The sequence below is a fragment of the Entelurus aequoreus genome, linkage group LG23, assembly GCF_033978785.1.
Source record: "Entelurus aequoreus isolate RoL-2023_Sb linkage group LG23, RoL_Eaeq_v1.1, whole genome shotgun sequence".
Lineage (NCBI taxonomy): Eukaryota > Metazoa > Chordata > Actinopteri > Syngnathiformes > Syngnathidae > Entelurus > Entelurus aequoreus.
This window is the reverse complement of record NC_084753.1, coordinates 12414377-12436777: the sequence shown is the minus strand read 5'-3', so window position 1 is coordinate 12436777 and position 22401 is coordinate 12414377. Positions and strand designations below refer to the sequence as shown.

General features: G+C 37.6%; 2 long non-coding RNA genes across 4 annotated transcripts in view; both read right to left on the bottom strand.

The window, feature by feature from the left end:
• Positions 1-10927, bottom strand: part of LOC133640743 (uncharacterized) — an 88536-nt gene extending 77609 nt beyond the window's left edge. For both annotated transcript variants that reach the window (XR_009824208.1, XR_009824207.1), the window contains exon 1: positions 10839-10927. This is a non-coding gene — a long non-coding RNA (uncharacterized LOC133640743). The remainder of the gene's footprint in view (positions 1-10838) is intronic.
• A 5624-nt stretch (positions 10928-16551) lies between these two features.
• LOC133640741 (uncharacterized) overlaps positions 16552-22401 on the bottom strand; it is a 121619-nt gene continuing 115769 nt past the window's right edge. Inside the window, exon 5 of one of the 2 annotated variants that reach the window (XR_009824204.1) lies at positions 16552-16930. This is a non-coding gene — a long non-coding RNA (uncharacterized LOC133640741). Of the gene's footprint in view, positions 16931-20945; positions 21385-22401 lie in introns of those variants that run through there. The other variant, XR_009824206.1, reaches the window with a different exon arrangement.

Below are 22401 nucleotides of genomic sequence, written 5' to 3'. Positions count from 1 at the left end.
TAATCCTTCTGCACTTAGCCTACCGTCTCTACATCTTGGTGTCACTTCAACAGCAAAACACACACAATGAACATTTTTCACAGTAGACAGGCTCATGGTGTGCCTTTTGATTTTTTTCCCCCTGCCTAGTGCTAATCAAAATACCTTATCTGCACTTTGCTACCATGTCTGCATCCTGGGGTCGCATCAACAGCAAAAGGCACACCATGAACATTGGTCACAATAGACAGATGTCCATGGTGTGTGTTTTGATTGTTGCTTATTTAGTCATGATTAAAAGACGTTATGTGGACTTTGCCTACTGTCTTTGCATCCTGGGGTCACGCCAACAAAAACGAAAAATCACATTAGACCAAAGTTCTTGGTGTGTGATTTTTGCCTGTCTAGTGCTAATTTAAAGAACTGCTTGTCTGCACTTTGCCTACCGACCCTGCATCCTGGGCTCACGTCAACAGCAAATATTTCCCCATACATTCCTAAAACCAAGACTGCAATGTGACATTTGTGAAGTGAATCCCACCATGAACATTTGTCTACTGTGGCCAATGCTCATGGTGTGCCTTTTGATTTTTGCCCGTTTAGTGCTAATTTAAAGACCTTCTTGTCTGCACTCAGCCTACCGTCTCTGCATCTTGGTGTCACGTCAACAGCAAAACACACACCATGAACATTATTCACAGTAGACAGGCTCACGATGTGCCTTTTGATGTGCCTTATCTGCACTTTGCCTACCCTGTCTGCATCCTGGGGTCACATCAACAGAAAAAGGCACACCATTAACATTGGTCACATGGTGTGCTTTTTGATTGTTTCTTATTTAGTCATAATTAAAATACGTTATCTGGACTTTGCCTACTGTCTTTGCATCCTGGGGTCACGCCAACAAAAACGAAAAATCACATTAGACCAAAGTTCTTGGTGTGTGATTTTTGCCTGTCTAGTGCTAATTTAAAGAACTGCTTGTCTGCACTTTGCCTACCGACCCTGCATCCTGGGCTCACGTCAACAGCAAATATTTCCCCATACATTCCTAAAACCAAGACTGCAATGTGACATTTGTGAAGTGAATAATATTTATATAGCGCTTTTCTCTAGTGACTCAAAGCACTTTACATTGTGAAACCCAATGTCTAAGTTACATTTTTAAACCAGTGTGGGTGGCATTGGGAGCAGGTGGGTAAAGTGTCTTGCCCAAGGACACAACGGCGATGACTAGGATGGCAGAAGCGAGGATCGAACCTGGAACCCTCAAGGTGCTGGCACGGCCACTCTACCAACCGAGCTATACAGCTATTTCTGCCTTTTTCAGGAGTTGGTAATCCTTATCTGCACTTAGCCTACCGTCACTGCATCTTGGTGTCACGTCAACAGCAAAAAGCAACTATGAATATTATTCACAATAAACAAATGAGCATGATGCACTTTTTGATTTTTGGCTGCCAAATGCACATTAAAATAAATTTTCTGCACTTTTGTTTTGTATTGTCACCACAACAAATTATCTCTTGATTTTGAAAGCATTAGCTATCTTTTTATTGATGTCATTGAAGTATTTTAATTAAATACACTTTTTTTAAGCACCGGTACAGAAATAAAGGCCTGCTTTTCTCATCGGGCACCGGGTGCTACTGCAGGTCACTTCCCCAGTGTGGACACTTTCAACTGAGTTGCGTCATATGCTCTCACCCCCCTCCAAACTGAGCCTACACCCCTTCCTCCCCCTTGTATTCAGTGTATAAAGAATAACGCATCTCTCTTCCTACGGCGCACCCCTGACGTACATTGCTATGAATGTGACCTGTGCCTTGTGAGATGCTCGAGCTTCTCAAATAAATCTAGGAAAGACAATTTTGTTTGACTACTTTATTAGAACATTTCCAATACACATTTGTTTTGCTTTCCATGTGCTTTAGTCCCTTTTTTTGCAAATATGACACAGTCAATGATGCAAATACATAACCCCCTGCCGCAAACAGGTCGCAATACTTTGCTAACATTTTCAAATGGCCCAATATAAAAAGGTGTACATATTAGTTTAGTGAAAAGTAGGTTTCCATTACAGGAACAACATTATTAGGAGCTGATTAAGTACAACGTGTTTGAAACAAAACTGTTTTCTCCTGCAGTTTGGGTAAATAAACCGTACCAATATTTGTAAGTTTGCAGTAAATATAACAGCTCTGCAAGAAGTGTGTGCTGCAAGTAAACGACTGGGGGAAAGAAACCTCCCTGCTTGACAATATTTGGCGCAGTTAAGCCCAGAATTATTCATCCCCTGTGGGGGATGTGCAAAGTGTCGCACCCGATGGCTCTCTTGTTCTTGCTTTCTTTATTTTAGAGTTAAAAACGAGGACACTTTTAAATTAAAACGCTGCATTGTCTTTCCCCATGATGATATTTTCATAGAGTTCACATTAAAAGAAAAGAACACTAAAAAAACAGAGAGTGCGGACCTCCTGATTGTAAAAAAGTCCTGAACCCAGACAGTGACTCGGATCACCTCCAAAATGTAATCACTTGTTCCTCATCTTATTTAGGACATTTGCTGAAAGTTTGATACAAATCTGCACAAAGCTTTCTGAACTATCTATAGTGGAATAAAAGAAACAGTGTGATGCTTATTGTCAGTCTTATATTTGTACCTGTGGGTAGAGGCGGGGCCTCTCGCATGCAAACACACGTAGAGGTTGAAGCTCGGAGCGAAAACGTACCGCAAAGTGACCAGGAATTAGTACTTTTATCGGCACCGACCACATTTTGTTTATACAACCGGTATCAGTACACACGAGATTAAACGGTGCCATATTTAGATCATTTAATTGCACGTGACGTCCGGTTGCAGCCCAAACAACCGGCTCACGTAAGTATTGTTGACATTTTGAACACGCGTAGAAAACGCTCAATTCTAATATATATATATATATATATATATATATATATATATATATATATATATATATATATATATATATATATATATATATATATATATATACATATACATATATATATATACTACTGTTCAAAAGTTTGGGGTCACATTGAAATGTCCTTATTTTTGAAGGAAAAGCACTGTACTTTTCAATGAAGATAACTTTAAACTAGTCTTAACTTTAAAGAAATACACTCTATACATTGCTAATGTGGTAAATGACTATTCTAGCAGCAAATGTTTGGTTTTTGGTGCAATATCTACATAGGTGTATAGAGGCCCATTTCCAGCAACTATCACTCCAGTGTTCTAATGGTACAATGTGTTTGCTCATTGGCTCAGAAGGCTAATTGATGATTAGAAAACCCTTGTGCAATCATGTTCACACATCTGAAAACAGATTAGCTCGTTACAGAAGCTACAAAACTGACCTTCCTTTGAGCAGATTGAGTTTCTGGAGCATCACATTTGTGGGGTCAATTAAACGCTCAAAATGGCCAGAAAAAGAGAACTTTCATCTGAAACTCGACAGTCTATTCTTGTTCTTAGAAATGAAGGTTATTCCACAAAATTGTTTGGGTGACCCCAAACTTTTGAACGGTAGTGTACATACATACATACATACATACATACATACATACTGTATATATATTTTTGTATTTTTTTTAAATCACACATTATGAGTGAACTACAAACAATGTCATTAAACCAGATTATATATTTTAATAGTTTGACAGCACTCATAACAGATGTGTCCTTAAATATAAGATGTCTTAATCACAAATAATAATGAGTTAACTACAATAAATGTGATTAATCGCAATTAAATATTTTAATCGCTTGACAGCCCTCATAACAAAGACTTTTCTCTAAATAGAGGATTAGTTGAATCAGGATTAATGAGTTAACGACAGACAATGCGATTAATCTCGATTAAATATTTTAATATTTTGACAGCGCTCACATTAACAAAGATTTGTCTTTAAATATAGGCTCTTTTAAATCACGATTATTGAGTTAACTACAGACAATGCGATTGATTTCAATTAAATATTTTTGATATTTTGACAATCCTATATTTAAAAATCCTATATTTAAAAGACACAGATTTGTCTTTAAATATGAGATTTTTTAAATCACACATTAGTATGAGTTAACTACAAACAATGCGATTAAACAAGATTAAATATTAGTGTTTGACAGCACTCATAACAAAGATTTGTCTCCAAATATAGGATGTTTTTTTAACCATGATTAATTATGAGTTAACTACGAACAATGCGATTAAACAAGAATAAATATTTTAGTAGGTTGACAGCACTCATAACAGATTTTTCTTTAAATATAAGATTTGTTAAATCACAAATAATGAGTTAACTACAAACAATGCGATTAATCTCGATTAAATATTTTGACAGCGCTCACATTAACAAAGAGTTGTCTTTAAATATAGGTTTTTGTAAATCACACATTAGGAGTTGACTACAAACAATGCAATTAAAATGAGTCCCTTTTTTGCAAATATGACAGTCCTATTAGTTTGCCCTCTCATTGCTAGCCTGAAAATGTGCCAGAAATGTTGTACTTTTTTTTTTTCCCCCCGCCTAAAACAAAGAATTAATTAATTAATTCTTTGCCTACTGTCTTTGCATCCTGGGGTCACGTCAAAAAAAACGAAAAATCACATTAGACCAATGTTCATGGTGTACCTTTTGATTTTTTCCTGTCTAGTGCTAATTCAAATACCTTCTTGTCTGCACGTTGCCTACCGACCCTGCATCCTGGGCTGACGTCAACAGCAAACATTTCCTCATACATTCCTAATACCAAGACTGCAATGTGACATTCCTGTCTTTTTCACTTCAGGAGTTGGTAACCCTTATCTGCACTTAGCCTACCGTCTCTGCATCTTGGTGTCATGTCAACAGCAAAAGGCACACCATGAACATTATTCACAGTAGACAGGCTCACAATGTGACTTTTGACCCCCCCCTCCCCCCTGCCTAGTGCTAATCGAAATGCCTTACCTGCACATGGTCTACCGTGCCTGCATCCTGGGATCACATCAACAGCAAAAGGCACACCATGAACATTGGTCACAATAGACAGATGTGCATGGTGTGCTTTTTGATTGTTGCTTATTTAGTCATAATTAAAAGATGTTATCTGGACCTTGCCTACTGTCTTTGCATCCTGGGGTCACGTCAATAATAACGAAAAATCACATTAGACCAATGTTTATGGTGTGCCTTTTGATTTTTGCCCGTCTAGTGCTAATTCAAACACCTTCTTGTCTGCACGTTGCCTACCGACCCTGCATCCTGGGCTCACGTCAACAGCAAACCTTTCCTAATACATTCCTAATACCAAGACTGCAATGTGACATTCCTGCCTTTTTCCACTTCAGGAGTTGGTAACCCTTATCTGCACTTAGCCTACCGTCTCTGCATCTTGGTGTCACGTCAACAGCAAAACACACCCCATGAACATTATTCACAGTAGACAGGCTCATGATGTGCCTTTTGATTTTTTTCCCCGTGCCTAGTGCTAATCGAAATGCCTTACCTGCACGTTGTCTACCGTGCCTGCATCCTGGGGTCACGTCAACAGCAAAAGGCACACCTAACATTGGTCACATGATGTGCTTTTTGATTGTTCCTTATTTTAGTCATAATCAAAAGACGTTATCTGGACTTTGCCTACTGTCTTTGCATCCTGGGGTCACATCAACAAAAACAAATAAAATCACATTAGACCAATGTTAATGGTGTGCCTTTTGATTTTTGCGCAAATTAATATTTTAACCGTTTGACAGCCCTCATAATACAAAATATTTGTCTTTAAATGTAGGATTTTTGCTAGCATTGTTGTGGCTGCACATGGCACGTGCATCAAAACAAACATGACCCACCACCACAAATAGATTGCAGTCCTGTAGGATTTTTGCACAGCACTGCACTGTAGTTTAAAAAGTACTTTACAATTATTGCGTTATACCTTTGTCATATCGTTTTTGTTGAGTTGTGTGGACTCTCATCCCCTCCATCGCACATAAATTGGATGGCGGGCAATTAAGTGAGTTGTCGGGGGGGGTCGGCTGACAGCAATTAAAAGGTGTGTGGGAATTCATGTGGAGGCATGACGTCCTTATGGAGCTTTTTTTTCCCCTCTTGCTTTTCTAAATGGAGAGCTCCTTCCTTCTTTCCCCTCGAGGGAGGTCTGATCTCACACAAAAAAAAGCAGGGGATCGACCGTATTCAACGAGGGGTGACAGCAGAGGGGAGAGATAACGATATAACAAAAAAAAAAAGTGGTGGGCTGCGCAGGAAAAAGAGGCTAACAAGAGAAAGGAGGAGAGCAGAGAGCAGGAAGTGTGATCAAAGACGAGTGAGGGGCTTCGTCAAAGACTGCAAGGCAAACAAAGCGAGGGCAAACATCCCGCCAGCAGCTCACACGCATGAAGAAGACATTTTTACAGCTGCTCGCGGGGAGTCTGGACTACTGCACATGTAACACCCCAATTATAGGTAAGAGAAAACATGATAAACCTGACCGCGGGATGCAGAGACGCCAGGCAAAGTGCAAGTAAAATGTATATATGAACAAAAAGAAAAGAAAAAGTGCAGAGAAGAATTAGAGATGTCTGATAATGGCTTTTTTGAACTCTTAATTACCGATTCCGATATCAACCGATACCGATATATACAGTCGTGGAATTAACACATTATTATGCCTAATTTTGTTGTGATACCCCGCTGGATGCATTAAACAATGTAACAAGGTTTTCCAAAATAAATCAACTCAAGTTATGGAAAAAAAAAGTGCCAACGTGGCACTGCCATATTTATTATTGAAGTCACAAAGTGCCTTATTTTTTTTAACATGCCTCAAAACAGCAGCTTGGAATTTGGGACATGCTCTCCCTGAGAGAGCATGAGGAGGTTGAGGTGGGCGGGGTTTAAGGGGTAGCGGTAGGGGGGAAATATTGTAGCGTCCCGGAAGAGTTAGTGCTGCAAGGGGTACTGGGTATTTGTTCTGTTGTGTTTGTGTTGTGTTACGGTGCGGGTGTTCTCCCGAAATGTGTTTGTCATTCTTGTTTGGTGTGGGTTCACAGTGTGGCGCATATTTGTAACAGTGTTAAAGTTGTTTATGCGGCCACCCTCAGTGTGACCTGCATGGCTGTTGACCAAGTATGCCTTGCATTCACTTGTGTGTGTGAAAAGCCGTAGATATTATGTGATTGGGCCAGCACGCAAAGGCAGTGCCTTTAAAAGGTTTATCTGTACTTCTCCCTACGTCCATGTACACAGCGGCGTTTTAAAAAGTCATACATTTTACTTTTTGAAACCGATACCGATAATTTTGAAACCGATACCGATAATTTCCGATATTACATTTTAAAGCATTTATCGGCCGATAATATCGGCAGTCCGATATTATCGGACATCTCTAAGAAGAATGCTAACTGTCATGTGTTTGGCCTTTGTTGTAATTTTCTTGTGTTTTGAGGTTCTATTCATGTTGCTAGTAGGTTTGTCCCCATACCAATATTTTGGTACTTTTGATACTTTTCTAAATAAAGGGGAACCACAAAAAATGCATTATTGGCTTTATTTTAACAAAAAAATCCCAGGGTACATTAAACATACGTTTCTTATTGCAATCGAAGAACAATTTTATCTTTAAATAAAATAGTGAACATACTAGAAAACGTGTCCTTTAGTAGTAAGTAAACACACAAAGGCTTCAACTACTCGCACGGCTGTGGTAGTTGTGACCCCAAGATGCAGGAAACACAAACACAAAATAAGAGGACCAGTCATACATGCAGCAAAAGGTCCTTCACATCATTAACCCTCGAGCCCTGACTGGAGGGTGAGGCAGGCATAAATAGTAGCCTGATTGGCAACTGCAACCAGGTGTGCCAGACTGCCAGTCAGGGACAGGTGAGGGAAAGGAGCACTCAGGGAGACAGGCAGGAAGTGGAGCAAAAATAAGAGCGCTGACAGGAAATAAACACCAACTAAGGAAACATAACCAGACATGAAGTGACAAATCGTCACACTGCAGTAACACATTGTGTCATTTCCCAATTGTATTATTTTGTCAAAATTATTAAGGACAAGCTGTAAAAAAATATTATTAATCCACTTGTTCATTTACTGTTAATATCTGCTTACTTTCTGTTTGAACATGTTTTATATACACTTCTGAAAATGTAATAATCACTTATTCTTCTTTACATTAGTTTTGGATGATACATTTAGGAATTGATCCGATACCAAGTAGTTGCAGGATCATACATTGGTCGTATTCAAAGTCCTCATGTGTCCAGGGACATATTTCCTGAGTTTATAAACATAATTTGAATTTAAAAAAAGAAAAAATATAGATGTAATTAGAGATGTCCGATAATATCGGACTGCCGATATTATCGGCCGATAAATGCTTTAAATGTAATATCGGAAATTATCGGTATCTGTTTCAAACAGTAAAATGTATGACTTTTTAAAACGCCGCTGTGTACACCAGGGGTGTCCAAACTTTTTCCACTGAGGGCCCCGCACTAAAAAAATCAAAGCAAGCGAGGGCCATTTCGATATTTTTTATTTTAAAAACCAATTGAATATATGTATAGAAAATATACATATAGGCCTCCACTCAGGCTTGATCCCGGGGACCCCAAAGGGTTTTGGTCAAAAAAATATAAAAAATGTGTCATTATTCAGTATTTTTTTAATGTAAATCCCTAGATCAACATTAGGTCTATCTGTCAATATAACGTTTTTAAAGATTTAAGTTGTGTGCTCTTTTTGTCAAATAAAAACCCAGTTTTTTATGGAAAAAAACACAAAATATGCAATATTTTCACCCAATACAATGTTTAAGTGGAATATTTGATATTATATAATAATTGGAGCCTTAAAAAGGTCAATAACTCATAACACCATTGATTTTAATTCATTATTATTTTTTGAGCAATGACACTTAAAAACAAATCACACTAAAATTATTGGGTATTCAAAAGGGTCCTACTCATTAAAGTGTTAAAAAATAAATTCTACATTTTTTTTACTGTTTACTTTTAACACAATAATCTCGAGATCCACTTCAGATCAATTATAAGTTTTATTGTTGTTTATGTTTTTTGTTTGTTAGTTTTAGGCCCATATTTTAAAAAAATCAGTTTTTTAATATGGCAAACACAAAATATGCAACATTTTCCCCCAAAAATACCACAAAGTGGAATATTTAATGTGACTTAATTGGAGCCTTGAATAGGTCAATAATTCATAATGACATTGATTTTGATTCATTATTATTTTTTAAACAAAGAAACAGCCTGCATAGCAGCTTTGTATTAGAGTTAACATTGCAACATTTTCTTGTTACATTTCACCTGTTTGCTCTTTTATACCACTTTTTATGTTTTTAATTTCTTTCCAATTGTATTTTTAAAATGTGCCGTGGGGCCGTTAAAAAATGACCTGCGGGCCGCAAATGGCCCCCGGGTCGCACTTCGGACACCCCTGGTGTACACGGACGTAGGGAGAAGTACAGAGCGCCAATAAACCTTAAAGGCACTGCCTTTGCGTGCCGGCCCAATCACATAACATCTACGGCTTTTCACACACACAAGTGAATGCAAGCCATACTTGGTCAACAGCCATACAGGTCACACTGAGGGTGGCCATATAAACAACTTTAACACTGTTACAAATATGCGCCACACTGTGAACCCACACCAAACAAGAATGACAGACACATTTCGGGAGAACATCCGCACCGTAACATAACATAAACACAACAGAACAAATACCCAGAACCCCTTGCAGCACTAACTCTTCCGGGACGCTACAATGTACACCCCCTGCTATCCCCGCCCCCCCAACCCCGCCCACCTCAACCTCCTCATGCTCTCTCAGGGAGAGCATGTCCCAAATTCCAAGCTGCTGTTTTGAGGCATGTTAAAAAAAATAAGGCACTTTGTGACTTCAATAATAAATATGGCAGTGCCATGTTGGCATTTTTTTCCATAACTTGAGTTGATTTATTTTGGAAAACCTTGTTACATTGTTTAATGCATCCAGCGGGGCATCACAACAAAATTAGGCATAATAATGTGTTAATTCCACGACTGTATATATCGGTATCGGTTGATATCGGTATCGGAAATTAAGAGTTGGACAATACCGGAATATCGGATATCGATAAAAAAGCCATTATCGGACATCTCTAGATGTAATCATAGTAATATCGACTAGATACGCTCCTGTACTTGGTATCATTACAGTGGATGTCAGGAGTAGATCCACCCATGGCGTTTGTTTACATTCAGGAGCGCTATCTTTTGTTCGCGGTGAGCTATTGTATCCTCCTACGGTGTGTAGTGAAGCATGTTGAGCTATTCCTCGTCCTCCAGTGAGGAAACGTACTTTATTTGTCGCCATGGAGACCAGGATAAGTGATTTAGAAGTAGCTAAAACACTGCCGACTGCGGATGGATGTTAGCCGCTAGCTAGCTAGCCATGTCTTAAAGCACCTCTTCCTGAGGGCGTTTTGATGTTATAGTGTTAAAAAAATAAATAAATAAATAAAAAAGTATAGTACCGTTTTTGATTCATTAATACCGCGATACTATACAAGTACTAGTATACCGTACAACTCTAGTTGCTAGTGCTTTTTCCCGTTTTTGTCATTAGAAGCGCTGATTCATCACAGCTGCCTCTGATTAGTAATCAGGGCCTCCTGATCGCTAATCAGAGAGCTTTATATTTATACGCTTGTGTCAGCCCGCCTAAAGTCGCAGGTACATTGTTGGCAACCTGGATTGACTCTATGCTACTGTTATCCATTTTTTTAAAAATGTTTTTGCCTTTTTTAATTGGACTTAAAAGAGTCTTACCTGCACGCCGCTTCTACAGCATCCTGGGAACGCGACCATCGCTCCGCAGCATGGAAGCGAACAAAGCAAAGTGATCCAGGACTGGGCTGGCAAAAAGAGCATCCTGATTGTTAGCCAGCCAGCGGCAGGTGCGTCCTGATTGCCAATCAGAGACAGGTGTGGGAGAAGTGGCGGAGGCAAACAGGAAGTACTCAGCCACATCGCTGTAGGTGCACGGCTCTCATGTGCGCTGCGTTCTGGCAGAGTTTTTTATTATTTTCACTCACGAAACCAATCATCAAAATAACAAGGTGTAAATCAAATCAAATTAATTTTGCATTCTGCAAATTGTATGCTAATTCGTCATTATTGTCAACCAAAGGGTTCCCTGGTCTGGAAAATAGAAAACATGTTGTTGCGTAACACTTTTCATGGCGAAGCTGAGGAGACTTTTTTAATTTCGGGTGGTTAGACCCGACATGGAAAACATCTTCACAGAAGATCTTCCTTTTAATTATTCCGACATTGCTCAATTTGCAAATCGCTGTAACAAAGAATGTATATATGTGTGTGTGTGTATATATATATATATATATATATATATATATATATATATATATATATATATATATATATATATATATATATATATATATATATATATATATATATATATGCACACACATATACATACACTTTTATACACATATACATACATATATGTTAACACACAAATATATACATATACACATACATACAAATACATGTGTATATATATATGTGTATATGTATGTATGAATACATACATATACATACACCCATATATATATATATATATATATATATATATATATATATATATATATATATATATATATATATATATATGTATATTTATATATACACACACACACATATATATGCACATTATATATATATATATATCAGTGGCGTGCAGTCACTAGAGGCATGTATGTATGAATACATACATATATTATATATGTATATTGTGTATATATACACACACATATATATATATATATATATATATATATATATATACATATTTATTTATATATATATACACCCATATATATATACACAGACATACATATATATATATATATATATATATATATATATATATATATATATATATATATATATATATATATATATATATATATATACATACACCCATATATATATATATATATATATATATATATATATATATATATATATATATATATATATATATATATATATATATATATATATATATGTATATTTATATATACACACACACACATATATATGCACATTGTATATATATATATATATATATATATATATATATATATATATATATATATATATATATATATATATATATATATATATATATATATATATATATATGTATATTTATATATACACACACACATATATATGCACATTATATATATATATATATATATATATCAGTGGCGTGCAGTCACTAGAGGCAGGGGAGGCACGGCCTCCCCTGCCATCATGGAAAGAAAAAAAAAAGAAAAAGAAAAAAAAAAAAATTAAATTGTTATATGTATTCAGTGATTATACTAAAGTTATTTTCCATTTAACTTCACCAGTTTTAGATCATTTTATTTTTATTTTCACATTTGCCGTTCAAATACTGAGAAGAGATGGTGCGGTGATCAGCATTTGATTGATTGATTGAGACTTTTATTAGTAGGTTGCACAGTGAAGTACATATTCCGTACAATTGACCACTAAATGATAACACCCGAATAAGTTTTTCAACTTGTTTAAGTCGGGGTCCAGCAGCCAGTTGAGGCACTTGTGCCTCACCATGGATTGCGACTCGGCTAACTGCTGGCCTGCTGTGCAGTGACACCGATTGCTATATGAATTATATTATACATTTCCATAGTTTAGTTAGCTGAGGTATATAATGTACAGTGTATTTTGTCAACAACTGTATGTGTGTAACGTATTTTTAGTGCTGAGCGATCATAAATCTGCTGCGGAGACACACTGTGTGAGGCTCGTATCATAACCCCGCCTCCTGGTGCCAAGCACCTCCGCCGCAGAATGCACCGCCCGACGGGAGCACCGCGGCCCCACCAGCCAAAGCCCACACCCAAACCCTCCACGTGCAAGACCGAATCCACCCAAAAAAAGTCACTTAACAAGAAGCCAAAAAGTGCAAAAACAACAATGCTCGCGCTGCAGGAGCCGCGAACGACCGCAGGGACACAACATTAGGTACACCTGCACTGCAGGTTCATATGTTTTTAAATTTGACTGTGAGGATGCAGTCGTGCCTCACCAGACATTAACCTCACCGCACGCCACTGATATATATATATATACAGATATAAATATATATAAATATATATATATACACACACAGATATAAATATATATATAAATATAAAAATATACACACACACATAGATATAAATATGTATATATATATATATATATATATATATATATATATATATATATATATATATATATATATATATATATATATATATATATATATATATATATATATATATATATATATATAGACACACACACACATACTGTATATATATATATATATATATGATTTTATTTTAGGATTTATATGAATGAGCATAATTTTGATGATTATGGTTTTTAAATGTTTTATTCGTATTTTAATTTCCTTGAATTTCCCTGGGAAATTTACCAGCGACAACAATAAACATATTTTTTATAAATCTTTAAAGGGCAGGAAAGATACCTCTCCAAATGTTCTGAACTCCTGTTTCCATGCCAGTGTTGTAAATAAGGGATACATTGGATCCTCATAATAATATGATCGTTTTTCTGTATGTATCGTAGTGGTTGTCAATAATTTTCTGTCACGCCCACCCTAAGGGACTGAAAATTGTCCACGCTCCCTTGAAGTAAGTGTATTTGTGCAGTTCTTTACTGAGACTGAAGATTCTACTCCGCCATCACGCCCCCCACGCCCCCCCAAGCCCTCCTTAGCGTTTAAGAAAAGTGCATTCAACTTGCTTACAGTTAAATTTTTCTGCCTGACATCTCTTTCTCCTGACATTTTCGTAACATTCAGCTCCATCTCTCGCCAAGCTTGTTTTTATTGTTCGACATCGAAAAGTGTCAAATTGTTGAGGCATCCTTTAAGTTCACTCCACTTACTTTGTTGGGGGAGGTTGAAGAGTGTCTGGGTTGAGAAGAAAACACACGCCAGTGCACACACAGCATGGCTGGCAGCAACAATAAACACTCTTGTATGCGTTAGAGCGTACTCAACGATACCAATTTTCCGTACTTTAGTGCGTGTTAATAAATGCTAATTGTTTGATCATAAAACTTTATTTTTTTAATGTACTGTAACATTTGAAAATGAGCTGATGATAATAACTGTGCTGTCCAGGTGTTAAATCTTTTATTTTTACAGTTGCACTTCCAAGACATTTGTACTAAATAGGCTATGTATGGTATGTTGTCTAACTAGGAAGTAGCTTTTTCCCATGAAGATGAATGTGTCATGTTGCGCCCTACAAAGTGTTTGTACTGGAAGTATTGCACGTAGTACACACCAGCCGTTTGATTGTAACATTCATTTAGTTGTGGTTTTCATGACCAAATTTGGAGGTGTTGGAAATCGCCATGTAAAATCGCTGATGGTAATAGTTAGGGGGTGTCAAAAAAAATAAAAATTGATTTGAGTGAACACGATTCTTAATCAAAAATCGATTTAATTTTAATTTAATTTAATTTTTTATCTGTTCTGTCCTAGAGGCAATTGTTGCCTTATTTGACTTTATAAAAATTTATGTAGAATTGTATCAAACAAAACCAGTTTTCTTTCAAGTGATATAAAAATGTATCAGAGCAGTTTGTCTATTTTACGGAGGAACGTAGTTAATCATATAAGTGGCGCCCAATGTTATTAAAATAGTATTGATTTTTAATCGAGAATCGTTTTGAATCGAAAATCGATTCCGAATCGGATTGTTAGCCCAAGAATCCAATTGAATCGAAATGTGTGGAGCCCAAAGATTCAAGGCCCTACTATAGTAGCATGTCTATGGCAAATCCAATGTAAATTAGCAAGCTAACGCATTTTGGAAGAGTGGAGCCTTCCTTTTATGTTCAAGAGTAACATTTAAACCCATACGGGTACTCAACGATACCAATTTTCCGTACTTTTGTGCGTGTTAATAAATGCTAAATGTTTGATCACAAAATTAAATTTTTAATTTACAGTAACATTTGAAAATGAGCTGATGATAATAGATAGATAGATAGTACTTTATTGATTCCTTCAGGAGAGTTCCCTAACTGTGCTGTCTAGGTGTTAAATCTTTTATTTCTACATTTGCAATGCAGCTGCACTGCCAAGACATTAGATGGCGGTACTAAATAGGCTATGTATGGTATGTTGTCTAACTAGGAAGTAGCTTTTCCCCATGAAGATGAATGTGTCATGTTGCGCCCTACAAAGTGTTTGTACTGTAAGTATTGAACGTAGTATACACCAGCTGTTTGATTGTAACATTCATTACCAAATTTGGAGGTGTTGAAATCGCCATGTAAAATTGCTAATGGTAATAGTTCGGAGTGTCAAAAAACAACAATTATTTCCGAGGTGAACCACGATTCTTAATCAAAAATCGATTTTACATAAAAAAATGTTTTATTTGTTTATCTGTCCTGTCCTCAAAGCAAATGTTCCCTTTATTTGACTTTATTAAATGTTTACGTAGAATTTTATTAAACAAAACCAGTTTTCTTTTAAGTGATGTATACATTTGTCATAGTAGTTTGTCTTTTTTACGGAGGAACGTAGTTAATCATATAAGTGGTGCCCAATGTTATTAAAATAGTATAGATTTTGAATCGAGAATCGTTATGAATCAAAATCGATTCTGAACTGAATCGTTAACCCCAATAATCGAATCGTGTGGAGCCCAAAGTTTCAAGGCCCTACTAATAGTAGCTTGCCTACGGCAAAACCAATGTAAATTAGCATTAAGCTAACGCATTTTGGAAACGTGGAGCCTACTTTTATGTTATTCTGCAACCGGACGTGATGTCACGTGCAACAAAGGTATAGAAATGTGAAAACGTTATTGTAGAGGTTGCCCTCTAGTGGGTTTTTTGGACCACCACACACTGCCAGGTGAGCCCGGAATTCAGGGTATAACACTGGCTTATTTGCATGAATCAATAGGCTTCTGCTTTCCTCCTGCGTCCGCTCATCAGCACCTCCAACTCCAACTGTGTGTCTCGTGCCGGCTGCTGCTAATAAAGGCTACAGGTGATTAGATAACAAGGCCCACATGGGCCATCTACTCACCTGTCGCTGTCTTCGAGGCCGGTCCTTGCACACCCCGTTCCGCGGCAGGCCCGCAGGCCACGCCCCCCTCCAGTTATGATTTTGCATCAATTGATACTCGGTAGCACTGATGGAATTCGGTCAGTTCCTATAAAAGCACTAAAGTGCTCTATAAACGTAAATAGTGTTGCGCGATGTACGATACACAATACAAATTATTTCAATTTGACCAACAAGAGACTTTCGAATGGATCGTGATAATGCATTTTGGGGACAGGTTCCAGCTGTGTCCTGCAACTGCGTTTCTGACAAGTAGCGTTATCACTGGAGGACGAGAAACAGCTAAACATGCTACACCAGGAGTATACGAGAATCAATACTAACTGCTAAAGTAGACCTCTTGAATGTAAACAAGCATGAGCGGGTCGATACGAATATCGACAGTGATACTACAGTGATTAGATGGATATTTTTTAGTATCTGTAATAATTTATATAGCCTTTAATCACAGGGCTGCACAAACCAAAATGACATCACCGGTCGGAAAAACTCAAAACCCAAAAAGAAACCTTGGGCGGGTACCACGTCCGGATGCCAAGTGGGCGCAGTTCTTGCAAATGTTCATGACAACGAGAGTCCAGTCCATTGGGGGCCAGCAGAGGGTCATGGGAGGTCTCCATGTGGAGTGGTCCGCGCTGTGTCAGGACTTAGAACAGCTAACACGTCCTCCAGGCTGGTATCTCTCCAGGGAGCCATCTGATAACTTCTCCATGCAGGACAGGGACGGGGCAAAAAAAGAGAAGCGGCAAGTCAACTGGGCTAAAATAAAGTCTATATAAAAGCTAGTTATGGATGAGTTTTAAGGTGCGACTTAGAAGTGGGATTAGTAGAGTACTGGGGCCCGTCATTTGTCATTTTGTTACTGTTTACAAACAGATAAAAAGAAGAGTTGATAGTAGTTTTTTGCTTTTGCTCAGTCATTTGGAACAACAGACTTTATTATACAGGACTCTCCTCTCCCTGGTTGCCAACCAGGAAGCCTCTTAAGCCAGTCTTGTCGGTAGGACGGCACTGGGTGGTTGTTTTGCACTATATTTTGTTATTAAACACCTGCACTTTGCCTGCCGTCTCTGCATTCTGAGGTCATTTTTGCATCATCGCCATCAATAGTTAATGATAACTCCAATGCCGATCCTATAAATATGAATATTAATGAATAAATCATTAATATTTACCACAGGCCAAGCTCCTGATCGTTCAGTGTTAAAGTCACGGATTTATTTCGCAGAGGTGGTTCCATTCATAACCTTTCCATTCATTCCTCTCTTTTCTATTTGTTTGTGGGCGTCGCTTGGGTGATGGATGGTCTCGTGTAAAGCCACAATGACCTTGGCCCAGAGCCCAGGACCAGGATTGGAGCTGAAATGGGCAACTGGCTAAACTTTGGGTCTGATTCATCAAAGGTTTGCGTGTATTGAAACTGTGTTTTTCAACTGAAGGGCCCGTAAAAAAAACCCTGTATTATTAGGTATGTGGTTGTAATACACTTTTCCACCACTTGTGGCAGCGATGACATTCTCAGACAAACAGAAGAAGTCTGGTGGTAAAGTCATAAGGAAGAATGTATCCAAATTAAAAGATGGTTTAATGTAAACAAATTGTCTTTGACGACTGATAAAAGGAAAGTTATGATTTTTTTTTTTTTTTTTGCAGTACTAGGAACCGTGCGGATGGCTCATTATATGGAATAGAATAGAATGGTTTTTATTGTCATTATATTTGCATATAACGAGATTAAGGACTCCAACTTAAGGTGCGGTAGTGGGAACAAATATGGGGTAAAAATAAATAAATAATTAAATAAAATAAATTACACAACAGGCAATAAAGAAAAAAAAACTAACAATTGAAATAAACAGACTACTATCCAATAAGAATAATAAGCAATCCTGTACAATATACAAAACACTATAGAAATACAAAATACTGTACAATAAACAGAACAAGACAAGAGTACCGGAGTAATAAATAACAATCAGTGTCGGACGTATTGCACTCGAAGGGCAATATTGCACAGTAGGGTATTAGGGTAGGATATTGTATAGGGGTGAATTATTATTATAAGTTAGAGTTCAAGATGGTGACAGCTCTGGGAAAGAAGTTATGTTATGTCGGAGAGGGTTGAGATTCAAAGAATCGTGTGAGACGACAAAGGTTGTAGAGATTTTAAAAATTCAGACGAACGTAAGTAAAAAGGGTATTTATTGATTAAACAAACAAAAAGCGAGAGCAGACTATGAAGGAAACAAACCAAAATCCTGCAACACAGCAAAAACACTTACAAGGAATGTGGAGCAGACGGCGTCCACAAAGTACGTACTCAGCATGGAACGAATCGTCTATAGTTAACAGTGAATAATGTCCCGACAACAAAACGGTGTCGCAAGCTCAACTTAAAAAAATTCTAATTACAAACAAGTGAAGGCGAGGGGGAAGGGGGGAAACAGGAAGTGAAAAACCACAAAATAAGAGCGCAAGACAGGAACTAAAACTACTCCCGGAAAATGACCAAGAAACTCAAAACAAGGCAGTTACGATTGATGAATATTTGTCATGGAAATCACATGTCGGGGCGGTATAGCTCGGTTGGTAGAGTGGCCGTGCCAGCAACTTGAGGGTTCCAGGTTCGATCCCCGCTTCCGCCATCCTAGTCACTTCCGTTGTGTCCTTGGGCAAGACACTTTACCCACCTGCTCCCAGTGCCACCCACACTGGTTTAAATGTAACTTAGATATTGGGTTTCACTATGTAAAGCGCTTTGAGTCACTAGAGAAAAAGCGCTATATAAATATAATTCACTTCACTTCAATGACGCACAGGCTGAAGTATCGAACACAGGGGTGTCCAATATTTTTGACTTGGGGGCCGCATTGGGTTAAAAATAATTGTCCGGTGGCCAAAAGAAAATTGCATGTAAAGTAACTATATACTGTATATATACATACATATAGCCTATATGTAATAATTATTATAGTTGGATATTACGAGTATGTGAGCGTTCTGCTACCTTGTTTACTTCCTTGATGACCTCCGTAAAGTTTTGTCATCAATCAGAAATACCAAGCTGCGAAAGTGCCAAATTGCATTTTCCCCACCATGCATTGCAGGGGATTTAAATGGGTGAATTATGTGTTGTGCTTGGACATTTCTTATAATGTCCACAAGGTTCAGTGAGCAGGTTGTGTCATGTGTGACCGTGTTTTGATGACATTCAAACTTGACTTAAATCAATAACGGCGCAGCATCTCCTCATCCGGAAACAACAACAAGGTGTGTACCGTGAAAAACCGCCCGACCGGAACTCCAATAACTAAAGTTCCTTGGGTGAATAATGTAAACTCACTACACCGGTATGTTTTAGCGCTTTCATGGCGAGTTTACTGACGGATATAAGTAAGAACTTTACACTACTTTATATTAGAAATGGCAACATCGGAGGATGAATGTTCCATAACAAGAAGATAGAGAAAAAGAAGAAGCTTATCGACTACGGCGTCGGTACGGACTACAAAGGCGGTGGTGCGCAATTTTTCAGGATTTATGCAGATCCCAAATACAGATCAGCAGGTACCAGAAGGTAAGAAAAGTTGCTTTTGCATAATATTGTTTAACAAAAAGCCAGATAATATGTCTTAACTTATACACACACCATAATAATACTCGCATGTTTAATGCGCCTACAATCCATTAAGCGGTGCGGCTTCACAGCTTACCAAAGTCGTACTAAAACATTTTGATAGATTTTTGAGCGCCGTGTGTAATGTTCTATATTTTCAATGGAACATGTAAAATGTTGGTGTTGTTTACTTGAGACATAATGCAATCAAAGAGCAGTCTACACATATCTCTTATGTTTGACTGCCATCTACTGGTCACACTTATCATTACACCATGTACCAAATAAAGCTTCGAGGTCGGTAAGCACAACCAGAATTATTCCGTATAAGACGCACTGTCGAGTTTTGAGGGGAAAAAAATTATTTTAAGTGCGCCTTATAGTCCGGAAAATACGGTACATATAACAGGGTATAAAGGTTGTTTGGATTGAGTAAAATGCTGTGTACACTTCAAAGTGCAATTCATGGTCATTAACCTAAATTACTCACGTTGTCCACAAGGTGGTGGAAAACTTGCAGCAATTATACTGTCAGATATTCCAAATGAAGTAGTACTCTCGACAGGACCGTGGTTTGGATACCCCGCATCTAAAACTATTGCTATTTTAATAAAGGGACATTGTTTACGTTGTACAATTCGCTGATTGCTTATTGTATTGAAGTGTGTGGTAGTGCCTGTGAAACATATTACAACCCAATCTTCCTTCTTACAGAAGAAAGGCATAGAGGGAACCCACAAAGCCAATATTCAAACAGTTATTAAAATGGAACGTGTAATATCCTAAAAGTCATCTACCAAGCACATGCAACAATTCTACCGAGCAACATTCAAAACAGATTTGTAAAAAGAGCAAGTCATTAAAATCTCTAATAAATCCAGTTTGAAGCGTTTCAATCAGTGGTGTTAGTTCCTGGAACACACTTGATAGTGGAATAAAACCATTTATTTTTGTATTTTGAAAAACTCATGATGATGAAAAGATATGATTGCGTAGAATGATTTCCTCATTATTGGTTTAATTGTTGTGAAATGAAAATATGGCTTTTAAAGTCAGTTGTTGAAATTAGGGGGCAGATATTATACGTTTTTAACTTCTTCCCGCTCCTTTTCATTCACAATGGACTCTTATATTTTTATTTTCCTTCCTTTGGTTGATCTTTTATGAAATAAATGAACTGAACTGAAAAGTGAGTTTCTTAAGCGCAAAAATGACGACTAAAGTGGTGAAGTTGTATTTTCATTTGGACTTAAGTTTTATTAACAGTTTATTTAAGAAATATTTTCATTGTTTTTATTTTTTTATTTTGTTTGAAAGTATTTAATTTAGTACTGTGTAATTGTGTATAAATGTATTTTTCAACAGTTTTAATGAGATTTTCTTCAAACTCCTTTGTATATTCCAGCCTTTAAATAGGTCCCTTTTTAGACCAGTTGATCTGCCGTCTCTCTTATCTGCTCTGGCCGCCTTTCTTGCATGGAGAGGTTATCAGGTAGCCACGGAGGAGGCGCTAGCTGTTCCAAGTCTGTTCCAGCTCTTTCCTGAAAGTTGCGGCAAAAGTTGCGATGCTTTAAGGATTTAAAGAAAACAAAAACCAAAACAATCAACTTGTGATTTTATGAACACGTTTTAAGTGGTCCTTGTAACCTCAAAAAGCACATGAGTGCAACAAAAAGGTGCTTTTAATTAACGATTAGCTTGCTAATTTTTCAGCTAGTGATAAGGTCACCAGTTGTCCGCCAGTGATTAGCTTTTATATTTAGCAACTAGCCCACTAATTGCCAGCTAATGATTACCATGGCAGTTGTCAGCCAGTGATTAGCTGGCTAGTTTTTCAGCTAGCGATTAACGTGCTAATTTTTCAGCTAGCGATTAGCGCACCAGTTGTCAGCCAGAGATTAGCTTGACAGTCTTTCATCTAGCAACTAGCGCACTAGTTGCCAGCTAATGATTACCATGGCATTTGTCAGCCAGTGATTAGCTGGCTAGTTTTTCAGCCAACGATTAACGTGCTAATTTTTCAGCTAGCGATTAGCGCACCAGTTGTCAGTCAGAGATTAGCTTGACAGTCTTTCATCTAGAAACTAGCCCACTAGTTGCCAGCTAATGATTACAATGGCAGTTGTCAGCCAGTGATTAGCTTGCTGGTTTTTCAGATAGCGATTAACGTGCTAATTTTTCAGCTAGCGATTAGCGCACCAGTTGTCAGCCAGAGATTAGCTTGACAGTCTTCCATCTCGCAACTAGCCCACTAGTTGCCAGCTAATGATTACGATGGCAGTTGTCAGCTAGCGATTAACGTGCTAGTTTTTCAGCTAGCGATTAACATGCACATTTTTCAGATAGCGATTAGCCCACCAGTTGTCAGCCAGATATTAGTTTGACAGTCTTTCATCTAGCAACTAGCCCACTAGTTGCCAGCTAATGATGACCATGGTAGTTGTCAGCCAGTGATTAGCTGGCTAGTTTTTCAGCTAGCGATTACCTTGCTAATTTTTCAGCTAGCGATTAGCGCACCAGTTGTCAGCCAGAGATTAGCTTGACAGTCTTTCATCTAG